This window comes from Sorex fumeus, unplaced genomic scaffold, assembly GCF_029834395.1.
Source record: "Sorex fumeus unplaced genomic scaffold, SorFum_2.1 ptg000008l, whole genome shotgun sequence".
Taxonomy (NCBI): Eukaryota; Metazoa; Chordata; class Mammalia; order Eulipotyphla; family Soricidae; genus Sorex; species Sorex fumeus.
The window spans coordinates 83968852-83980049 of record NW_026606065.1 but is presented as its reverse complement, the minus strand read 5'-3'; positions in this window follow the sequence as shown (position 1 = coordinate 83980049).

The following is an 11198-nucleotide window of genomic DNA, read 5'->3' as shown; positions in this document are numbered from 1 at the left end:
GCATGCAGCTGACCTGGGTTCAATTCCCAGCATCCCATATGGTCCCCTGAGCACCACCAGGAGTAATTCCTGAGTGCATAAGCTAGGAGTAACCCCGGTGAATCGCCAGGTGTGACTCAAAAAGAAAAAAAAAAGTTACCCACCCTGTATTTTATATTAAAATATCAAATTTAAATCTATGTACTATAGCAATCAACAAATAATCTCTGGGGGAAAATAAAATGAATTAATTTCAAGGTACTGACTTTGAAGCATTTCTATTTGCAGTTGATTTAATTGTGTGTTCTCACCCACCCTGTTCCAAATATTTTGTTTTGTTAGTTACCTCTACCACTATCTCCACTACCCAGCTGCCACCATGCTCCAGGCCACTTTCTGCACACTTAATACCCATCTTCCAAGATTACTGCACCATATTTGACGGGGTTTAAATATGGTTTGAACCATGGGAACACCTGAAAGGGCAATAAGAGATCACCCTAAAAGCCTCTATCCCTCTTGGAGATCCCGGCAAGCTATCAAGAGTATCCCTCCCGCATGGCAGAGCCTGGCAAGCTATCCATGGCATATTTGATATGCCAAAAACAGTAAATACAATGGGTCTCATTCCTCTGACCCTGAAAGAGCCCCCAATACAGCAGTGTTAAGGAGAGGCTGACAGAATCTCAGGGCCGAACTTGACTGCCTAAACAAAGAAGGACTAAAATGACTATCTGAACTTTCAATGCACTTAGGCTGGCATCAGATGCATCCATAGAGGACCTGATGGTGCAAGTGCGGAAGATCAAGTATGACATAATTGGTTTGACCAAATGAGAAGGCATCGATCACATCACGCCATTTTTGACATTGGAGAAGAACTGTTCCTCGGAACATGCGACAAAAGAGGCATCGGTGGTGTTGGTGTCCTTGTCAACACGAAGTTGGCCATGAGCACTGATTCATTCAAACCCCTAACAACCAGAATTGGATGATTACACTTGAATAGATGTGGCTCACTGCCGGCAGTTTCTATCTTTGTTGTCTATGCACCAACATCCAATTATGATGAAGAAGAAATTGAGTAGTTCTACATGGAGCTGGAGAAGTCTACAAAGAAGACTACACCTTCTACAAGATCATTGTCGGTGATTTTATTGCCAAGATAGAACCAAGAAGATTAGCGGAAGAACTCCATATCTGGACCCATGGCCTAGAATGGAACAAATAGGGTGAGAGATTGTCTGAGTTCATCATGTCAACCAAGACCATCCATGGTAACTCACTATTCCAGAAGGCTGAATCTAAATGTTGGACATGAGATCTCCTAATGGACGGTTCCACAATGAAATTGACCATATCATATTCAATCCATGGTTTTGCCTGGCCGATGTCGCTGTTGTCCCAAAATTCCAAACGGGATCGGACCACCATCTTCTTTGTGCAAAATTCTACTTCACAGAGCATGGAGAAAGGGCTGAAAAGTTTAAGAAGATAACTCCCAGAACGACCACCAACTGGGAACTCTTTGACACTATTGTGGCAATATGGGAAGATGCTGCCATTGACGACATTGATGAAGAATATGATCGACTAGTTCAGCACCTCCCTGATTGTGCAAGGAATGCCAAGAGAGAGAAAAAGCCATGAAAGGACACCTGTCTTCAAAAACTCTTGAGCTCATTTGCTAATGTGAGTGGGCACAAGCCTTAGGCAACCACAAGTTAATGTCCGAGCTGGCAAAGCAGTACAGAGAAGTGATAAAGGAAGACCTTAAAGAGAGAAGAGCAACGGTGCTGGCTGATGTGGCAGAAGCTGGGAAAAGCATTTGCAACGCCTGCCTGTCCTTCGCCAACTACAAGACCAAGATGACTGCCCTTCGACAACCTGATGGATCTAGCACATAATCCAGAAGGACAATGGAGAAGATTATCCATGATTTCTACTTATATCTCTTTGATAGCCATGTCCACCTGCCCACATACCAAATTCTGCAGGATCAATATGTCATTCCCAACATTCTGCCTTCCAAAATCCAACCAACATGCCATTTCATCAGTAAAGAAGCAAACAGCACCTGGTCCAGACAAGATCAGACCTGGACACCTGAAGAACCTGTCCCCAGTACTCATCAATACACTGGATCGGCTCTTCACACGCTACCTGTTTGGAATGCAAGGTTCCGTCCCAATGGAAAACCAGCAGGACTGTTCTACTGTACAAGAAGGGAGACATCCACGACATTGGCAACCATCGCCTGCCTGTTGTCTGTTGTCTACAAGATGTCCACTTGAGTCATCCTGAATAGGATTGGCAGAACACTAGATGAAGGACAACTATGCGAGCAAGCCAGGTTCCGCAAAGGATTCAGCACAATCGACCATATTCACATGGTAACCAAGCTCATTGAGATTTCTTGGAAGTTCAAGATGCCGCTCTGTCTAATGTTCACAGATTTAAGGAAGGCCTTTGATTCTGTTGAAACTGAAGCACTCATTGAAGCCCTAGCCAAACAGGGCATTCAAACTCACTACATCAGGATCCTCCATGAGCTGTATTACGGATTCACTACCAGGATCTCACCATTCTACAAGGAAGTGATCATCAATGTCAAGAGAGGGGTTCGGCAGGAAGATACCATTTCACTGAAACTCTTCAGTGCCACCCTTGAGAATGTCATGTGATGACTGGAATGGGAAGAAATGAGAGTGAAGATAGACGGTCGGAAACTACACCACCTCAGCTTCGCTGATGACATCGTTCTAATAACACCAAACATTAGCCAAGCAACACAAATGCTGGCCGACTTTGACCATGAGTGTGCAAAGGTCGGACTGCAGCTCAATCTCACAAGACAATGTTTATGAGAAACAGACTCGTTCCTGACATTCCATTCACTCTCAACAAAATGAACATCGGGGGGTATGGTGCCACCAGCAGGTTAATCTGTACCTGTGAGGTGAGTGCATCAGCAGCCTGATGGCGCCTTCAGACTTCCAGATACCCCAAAATTGCTGCTGTGCCTTTGGCCAGATCCCAAAACTTGGGGCCAAGTTTACCAAGAAAGTAAACAGCCAAAAGTTAGGTATGTGGGAGACACACCCACAAACCACCTCTGGCTCAGCTATATAATTGGAGGCACGGCCTCTCTGGTTCCTGATTGAACTGCTTAATGGCCATGATACCAGAGACACAGAAAAAAATCTCAAAACCCAGCGGCTTTTGGCAGAAGTGAGTCCGGTCCCTGCAGTAAATTACCGGTGCTGGGCCACCCCAGGTGTGAACCAGGTGAGAAACCTATTCATGCCTTGACCTGTTCCCCCTGGTGGTCTGGTGGTCGCCATCCTCCAGAGGTCACTGAACAGTCAGGTTTGGGCCCACAGTGACGAAACACGTGGGGATTCACAGGATGGGGGTGGATCCGGCCCTTTCCTCCCTGTCCCAACGAGACCCCAAGTCACCACCCATGAATGGCCTCTCTGACTCCTGATCAAGTTGCTTAACGGCCATGATCCAAGAGACTCAGAAACAAATCTTGAAACCCAGTGGCTTTTAGCAGAAATGGGTTCAGACCCCAAAGTAGGTTACTGCAGGTGGGTAACCCCAGGGGTTAAAGGGTGCTGTCCCTCCGCCTGCTCCCCCTAGGCAGCTCGGTGGCTGCCATATGCCAGAAGCCATTGGACAGTCAGGTTTGGGCCCACAGTGATGAGACACGCAGGGCCTCACTGGATGGGGGTGGAGCCGGCCCTTTCCCACCCACCCCAGCGAGACCCTGAGTCACCACCAACAAACCGCCTTTCTGGCTCCTGATCAGGCTGTTTAATGGCAATGATCCCCGAGACTCAGAAACAAATCTCGGCACCCAGCAGGTTTTGGCAGATAATCCTTCCAGATTTAATTGTTAAAATTTCGGAATTTCAAAACTACGCAGCCACTACTGCAGCCACATGACATCATATGTTATTCATAACCAGCAATAGAAAACAAATTGTCTACTGTTGCCTTTTCAGCAGTGTTGGGGTAAAATCCCAAATAATAATGGTGGCTCTGTTGTCAAAATATTGAATGTAATCAAAGTAGAGGCAAAATATTGTGGAAATCATCTGCCCTGCAGGTAGAGGGAGGGTATGGGATGGGGGTATACTGGGGTTTTTGGGTTTGGAAAATGGGCACTGGTGAAGGTACGGGTGTTTCATTGTATGAATGACCAAGACTTAAACCCGAAAGCTTTGTAACTGCTCTCACGGTGATTCATTAAATAAAATTATAAAAAATGGGAAAAAAACCAGAACGAACATCTCCGAATGCAGCAGTTATGTGTACCTAGGTCGAGAACTCAACATGACGAATGACCTGGCACCTGAGCTGTGGAGGAGGAAGAGAGCAGCTTGGAATGCCTTCAAGAGCACCGAAGAAATAGCTAAGAGGACGAAGAACCTCTGGTTCTGGGCACATCTCTTCAATTCCACTGTTCTTCCTGGATTAATATATGCTTCAGAGACCTGGGCCCTACAAAAACAAGATGAGAACGCTATTCAAGTATCCCAAAGGAATCAAAAGAGCTATGCTTGGAGTATCATGCTTCACTCAAGTGAGAGAAAGAATCCGGAGTTCCAACCTCCACCAACAATCAAGAATCAGGGACACTGACTCATTTGCCAAGGCATCGAAAATCAGATGGGCTGGACATAAATGTGATTTGGAGATGACCGCTGGACTAGAGCCATTACCGACTGGTTTCCACAGGAAGTCAAAAGATCGCATGGCTGCCCACCTATGAAATGGTCAGACTTCTTCATCAAGACCCTGAATGATCAGTCTGAAGCTCTTCGTGTCCTGGAGCTAGCAGACACCATTGGGCTACACTAGCACGTGACAGAGATGGATGGAGATGTTACTGGCGCCTGCTTGAGCAAATCGATGAGCAACGGGATGTCAAGTGATCAATTGATCAAGTTAGTTAGTTCGGTTTGGGGCTACTCTTGGCTCTGTGCTCAGAGGCTATGTCTGGTGGTGTTCTGTGGGCCAGGTGTTAAACCAGGATTTGAACCAGGGTTTTAGTCACAGTTGCATGGAAGGCAAGTGCCTTAAACTTCCCCCCCAATTTTTTGTTTCTTTTTGGGTCACACCAGGTGATTCACAGGGGTTACTCCTGACTCTGCACTTGGAATTACTCCTTGCGGTGCTCAGGGGATCATATGGGATGCTGGGGATTGAACCTGCATCAACTGCGTGCATGGTAAACACTCTACCCACTGTGCTACCACCCCAACCCCTCCCCCCAAATTTTTAAATTTTATTTTTTTATTAAGTTGTTCACAATAATTCATTACATTTAATATTCAAATACCAATCCCACCAGCATCGCACCTTCCCACCACCATAAAAGGAAAGTGCATGAAGATTGTTCTATTTCATCCTGGAGCCATTAAGCCCTTATATAAGAGATTACAAACATGTATGTTAAAACCAAACAAATGTGTGCTGCTCCTGATACATCAGTGGGGTAGCGTATGAGAGGTCACTCCAAGAATTCTGAAATTTAGAATATGATTATAGAGCAGATTGACTCATGGATAAGACCTATGCCGCTTTCTTCTGGGAGCTTTATTTCAGAGTCTCTGGATCTTGGCCATTAATGAGATTATATGGCACCAGGGGCAATTTGTGGGTGTGACTGCCAAGCTACTGGAAAAATTGGGAGCTGGGGAGAGGAGGCCCAGTCCTGCTCTGAATGAGCTTGGAGATTTCAGTCATGGGTCCCGCATACCTGGGTTTCTCTGCAGGTTCCCTTATGGGTGAGGCTTGTCTGAGCCTGAGGAGAGTGGTCATGAGCGGGGCAGCAGTTAGGTTCCGGAGGTTTTCGGCTGCTGGTATTCTGCTGGGGCAGGGAGGGAAACCCAACCCGCCCCCCTGGGAGTCGCCCTGGTGAAGACAGCCTAGCATGGGGTCAAGTCTTTCTCTGCTCCCCAAAATATTCTGGATCCTCAGAAGTGACCTTATATGCAGCTAGCATCTTTATAGAAGTCATAGGAGTCATCAACTTATAATTAGGGTGATCTAGCCCAATATGACTGATTTTCTCATAAAAAAGGTAAAAGTTGAACAGAGAAACAGGCATTCACTCACAGGGAGACTCTATGTAATGATAAGGACAGAAATTAGGAGTGTGACAGAGGGCAAGGAAGGGCAAAGACTTCTCCAAGGGGCTGGAGAGATGGTACAGCAGATAAATAGTTGTTTTGTACATGGTTGACCCAGGTCTGATCCCTGGCATTGAAATCCCTGAGCATTGATGATGTGGCCCCAAATCAAATATACATGCACACACACACAAATCAAACAAATAAGCAAGGATGGGAGTGATAGTATAGCCACCTGTAGGGTGCTCGCTTAGCATGTGGCCAACTCAGCACCCCAAATACCCGCCATCAGCACTGCCAGGAGAGATCCCTGAGTACAGAGCCAGGAGTAATGTCTGAATATCGCTGGGTATTGGCCAAAACACACACACACACACACACACACACACACACACTCACACACACACACACATTGCAGAGTCGCCAGAAGCTAAGAGCTTGGCAAGAAACATTGTCCTTCACAGTTCTCAAAATGAATGGAGCTCTTACTTTACCTTGAACTTGAATTTTTAACCCTAGAACCATAAGATAGTCCGTCCTGCTTCTTAAGCTACTCTGTTTGTGGCACTTTGTTATCGTATCCCTAAACTCGGATGCAATTTTCAAGAGTTCTAAGGATAAGGTGTTTTGGCTCTCAGACATAAGCAAGAGGGTCTAGTTATCAAAAATTAGGTAAGTAGGAGATTTGCATTTATGTGTCACCAAACTGCATGTTAGGGACAGTTTCCAGGGCTGGCTGCTTCATCTCATTGAAGTTGGTTAGTGAAAGGACCATGAAGAGCAGCTGAGGAAATCTGAGGATGGTCATCTGCTGGCAAGCAGAATAATCGAATCCATCATTTCTAACCCTGCCCCTCAGTTTTTACAATTTTTGTAGAAAAAAACTAAGAAAAATATAATAAATTAATGTAAGTATTGCTCAGGTCCAATATTGATTCTACAGGGTCAATTTTTATTTCTCCATTCAAGCCCTTCCGCATCAATTTTTTTCTCTGTCTTCCAGATCAACTATCCATCAAAATTGATGGATATACGTGTCTTCCGTCTGAAATCTGTGGGGCACCCCCAGGAGAGGGGTGGGCTGAATCCCTGCCCTGCCAATGGCCTAATGACTGCAGTCACACCTCTACAGCTGCTTCCATGCCATGGCCCAACTGCAACACTTCGTGACTGAGCTCTGTAGAGATGCTAAACTGCCAAAAATTTCACATACACCGTTCTCCAGGCTGAAAACTCTGGGGTCTCCTTGGAGTAGAGGTGGACAGCTTCCCCCTACCCCTGTACTTCTGTAAGCCCCGGCAGCCACACTCACAACCCACAACCACCACCATGTAAGCTCACTGCCCAGTTAAATATTCTGGAGTTTCTGAATCGACACCTCCAAATTTTACCATACTAGCATTCTAGTAGGAGCACACCAAATAAAATGGGAAAGTAACGGACACAAACTAAGCTCAACAAACAGAAACATTAACACAGAAGTCTCAACCAGCAGCAACAGCTTTGCAAACTCTCAGACAAGGACTTAATATCCCTTTGGTGAGAAACAACAATTTTCACAAATTTTCTTTTACTGGGGGCTGGAGTGATAGCACAGCGGGTAGGGCATTTGCCTTGCATGCAGCCGACCTGGGTTCGATTCCTCCATCCCTCTCAGAGAGCCCGGCAAGCTACCGAGAGTATCCTGCCCGCATGGCAAAACCAGATAAGCTCCCCGTGGTGTATTCGATATGCCAAAAATAGTAACTACAGGTCTCACAATGGAGATGTTACTGGTGCCCACTCAAGCAAATAGATGAACAATGGGAGGACAGTGCTACAGTGCAGTGCTTCTTTTATTGGAGTATTTTTTGATAGCTCAATTAGCCATTTAGTGGAAACAGACAATGTAGAATAAACTATTTTGATCACACTATAGAAGCAGGATTAGGGGTTGGTTAGGAAAATGGGGACAATGGTGAAGGGAAGGTGACAGTGGTGGGATTGATTTTGAAATAGTGAATGTCTGTAATAAATGCATCGTGAACAACTTTGTAAACCACAGTGTTTAAATAAAATGGGAAGAAAATTTTAAAAGGAAAGTCTCTGTCTTCCTATCATTTTAACAACTTTATTGAGATCCAATTTAAATGTCGTGTAGTTTCACCTGGTTCGTGTACAATTTAATGAAGTGGGGAAGTGTTTTTGTTTTTGCCTTTTCATTTAGATGCTGTGAATTACAAACTTGATGACAATAGGGTTTCAGGTATATGGTATAATTTGGTGGTTTTTTAATGTATTTAGAGTTGTGTAATTCTCACCGTAATTTAAGGTTAGAGGTTTTTCTCTTAATCATCCCTAAGAGATACCCTATATTTATTAGCTATTTCCACATTTCTCCCTATCATCCCAATTTATATCTTTTCTTTGGGGGTGCTATGCCCAGTTGTGTGTATGTATGTGTGTGTGTGGGGGGGGGGACTTCAAGTGCAGTGCTTGAGGATACATATGGAACATCATGATGCCAGGGATCGATTGGTTTTGGAGCTCCTCCTGACTCTGTGCTCAGAGGTCATTTCAGGTGGTATTCTGGGGACCAGATGTAATGCTGGTATTCAAACTAGGCTCAATGTAAAGCTGCATGGTAAGCAAGTACCTTAAACCTCCCAAAGAGGGCTGGAGTGATAGCACAGTGGGTAGGGCCTTTGTTTTGCATGCAGCCAACCCAAATTCGATTCCCAGCATCCCATATGGTCCTCTGAGCACCACCAGGAGAGTTCCTGAGTCCATGAGCCAGGAGTAACCCCTGTGCATCGCCAGGTGTGGCTCAAAAAGCAAACCAAAACAAAACAAAAAACAAAAACAAAAAAACTCCCAAAGATACTTTGGACTCCCACTTGCAAAGCATGTGCCTCAGTCCTTTAAGACATCTTCCTGACCCTCATGTCATTTTACCTGTTCTTCTGAAAAGACAGAATTATTTTTTAAAATATACATACAGGGATGAGTGAGGGGTCACAGACATAGGTGGTGAGATGAGGTGACTGTGTCCACCAAGACCATGCCAGTATTACTGCAAGACCTAAACTAAAATTATAAAAATACATACCAGGCAACAGAGGTAGCACAGGGATTAAGGCACTTGCCTTATGTGAGGCTCACCCCAATTCAATTCCCTAACACCACACACAATCCCCTGAGCACCACCGGGTGTAACCACTTGAGCCAGGAGTAGCCCTGGAGCACCACCAGATGTGCTACAAACCCTAAATATATAAGCATAATGTCATTATCTTAACACATAAATTTTAAGCAATATTATTAAATGTCAAAGATAAAACCAGTGGTCATATTTTCCCAGTTATTTTATTTAAAAATTTTGGGTTGACTTGACTCAGAATCCAAATAAAATTCTTGGTGGGGAAATGGATCAGACCTGTCAATGAACAGGGCTTACTGCTGGCTCTGCATTTAGGGATCACTGTTGGTGGGGCTCAGAGAACAATATGCAGTGCTGGAGATGGACCAGGGGACAGCCGTGTGCAAGGGAAGTATGCAAGATTATCTCCTTCAGTACCAAGTAAAATTCTTATATTTCATATTTCAATTAGTCTATGTATCCTCAAAGTTTACAAAGATCTGGAATTTTCTGATAGTACTGTTCAATTCCTCTGCCCCTCTCAGAGAGCCTGGAAAGCTACCAAGAGTATCTCGCCCACATGGCTAAGCCTGGCAAGCTACCTGTGACTTATTCGCTATGCCAAAAACAGTAACAAGTCTCACAATTTGTTGTGAGATGTTACTGGTGCCTGATCGAGCAAAATCAATGAACAATGGGAGAACAGTGCAGAGCTATTCTGGCACCATTGCCATGGTTGTAGCTACACTTCCTATAAATTGGTAGCTGGATCTGGGATCTTAGTCAGGTTCAACCATTTGTTTGAACAAGACTGTTTCATAGATGAGGAGCCAGAGATATAGTACAGTGGGCAAAGTGCTTGACCTGAACAGGGTTTGATCCCCAGCACCCCACATGGTCCCCTGAACACTGCCAGGAGTTATTTCTGAGTGCAGAGCCAGAAATAATTACTAGTATTTCCAGATGTAGCGCGCGCGCGCATACACACACACACACACACACACACACACAGAGAGAGAGAGAGAGAGAGAGAGAGAGAGAGAGAGAGAAAGAAAGAGAGATTACTTCATAGGTGGAAATGTTACATCAAATTTTCTTTCATTGTGAAATACAGCATACAGTAAAAAAAATACATATATAGCTCAAAGAATAATGATAAAATGGACATCTGGCACCCATCAGAGGTTCAGAAACAGTAGAGAGGAGTAGGAGAGATAATACAGGGGTTAAGACACTTGCTTTGCATGCAGCCAAACCCAATTAGATCCTTGGCACTACATTTGGTTTCCAAGCACTCCCAGGTGAGACCACTGAACCAGAGGAATCTCCAGAAGTGGTTCCCAGACCAAAAAATTTTGAAAACTTATAGCAAATTTCCAGTACCCTACAAATCCTGATTTGTCTTTCTGATTAATGCTCCTCTGCCCAAGCCAGCACATCTAGAGGTTAAGATTGCTTTTATCATTTGTGGTAATCATTTCTTTGCTTTATTTGCTTATGAAAATATTGTTTGGTTTTACTTTTATGTCTGTTACTCTTATGTTTGCTTTCTTTCTCTTCACCATTGTATTTTTGAGATTCATCTTTGCTGTTTCAAGAAACTTTAGCTCACTATTAAAATTCTGGTTAGTACTTTGTTATAGGAATATACCCTATGGTTTTGTTAATGAACATTTAAATTGTGCTCATTTTTGATAATTAAAAATTATTACAAATGATTTGGATCATTGGGGCTGGAGCGATAGCACAGCGGTAGGGTGTTTGCCTTGTGCCGCAGCCAGGCCGGCCGAGCTGGGTTTGATTCCTCCACCCCTCTTGGAGAGCCCAGCAAGCTACCAAGAATATCTCGCCCGCATGGCAAAGCCTGGCAAGCTACCCATGACGTATTCAATATGCCAAATACAGTAACAACAAGTCTCACGATGGAGACGTTACTGGGCCCGCTCGAGCAAATCAAT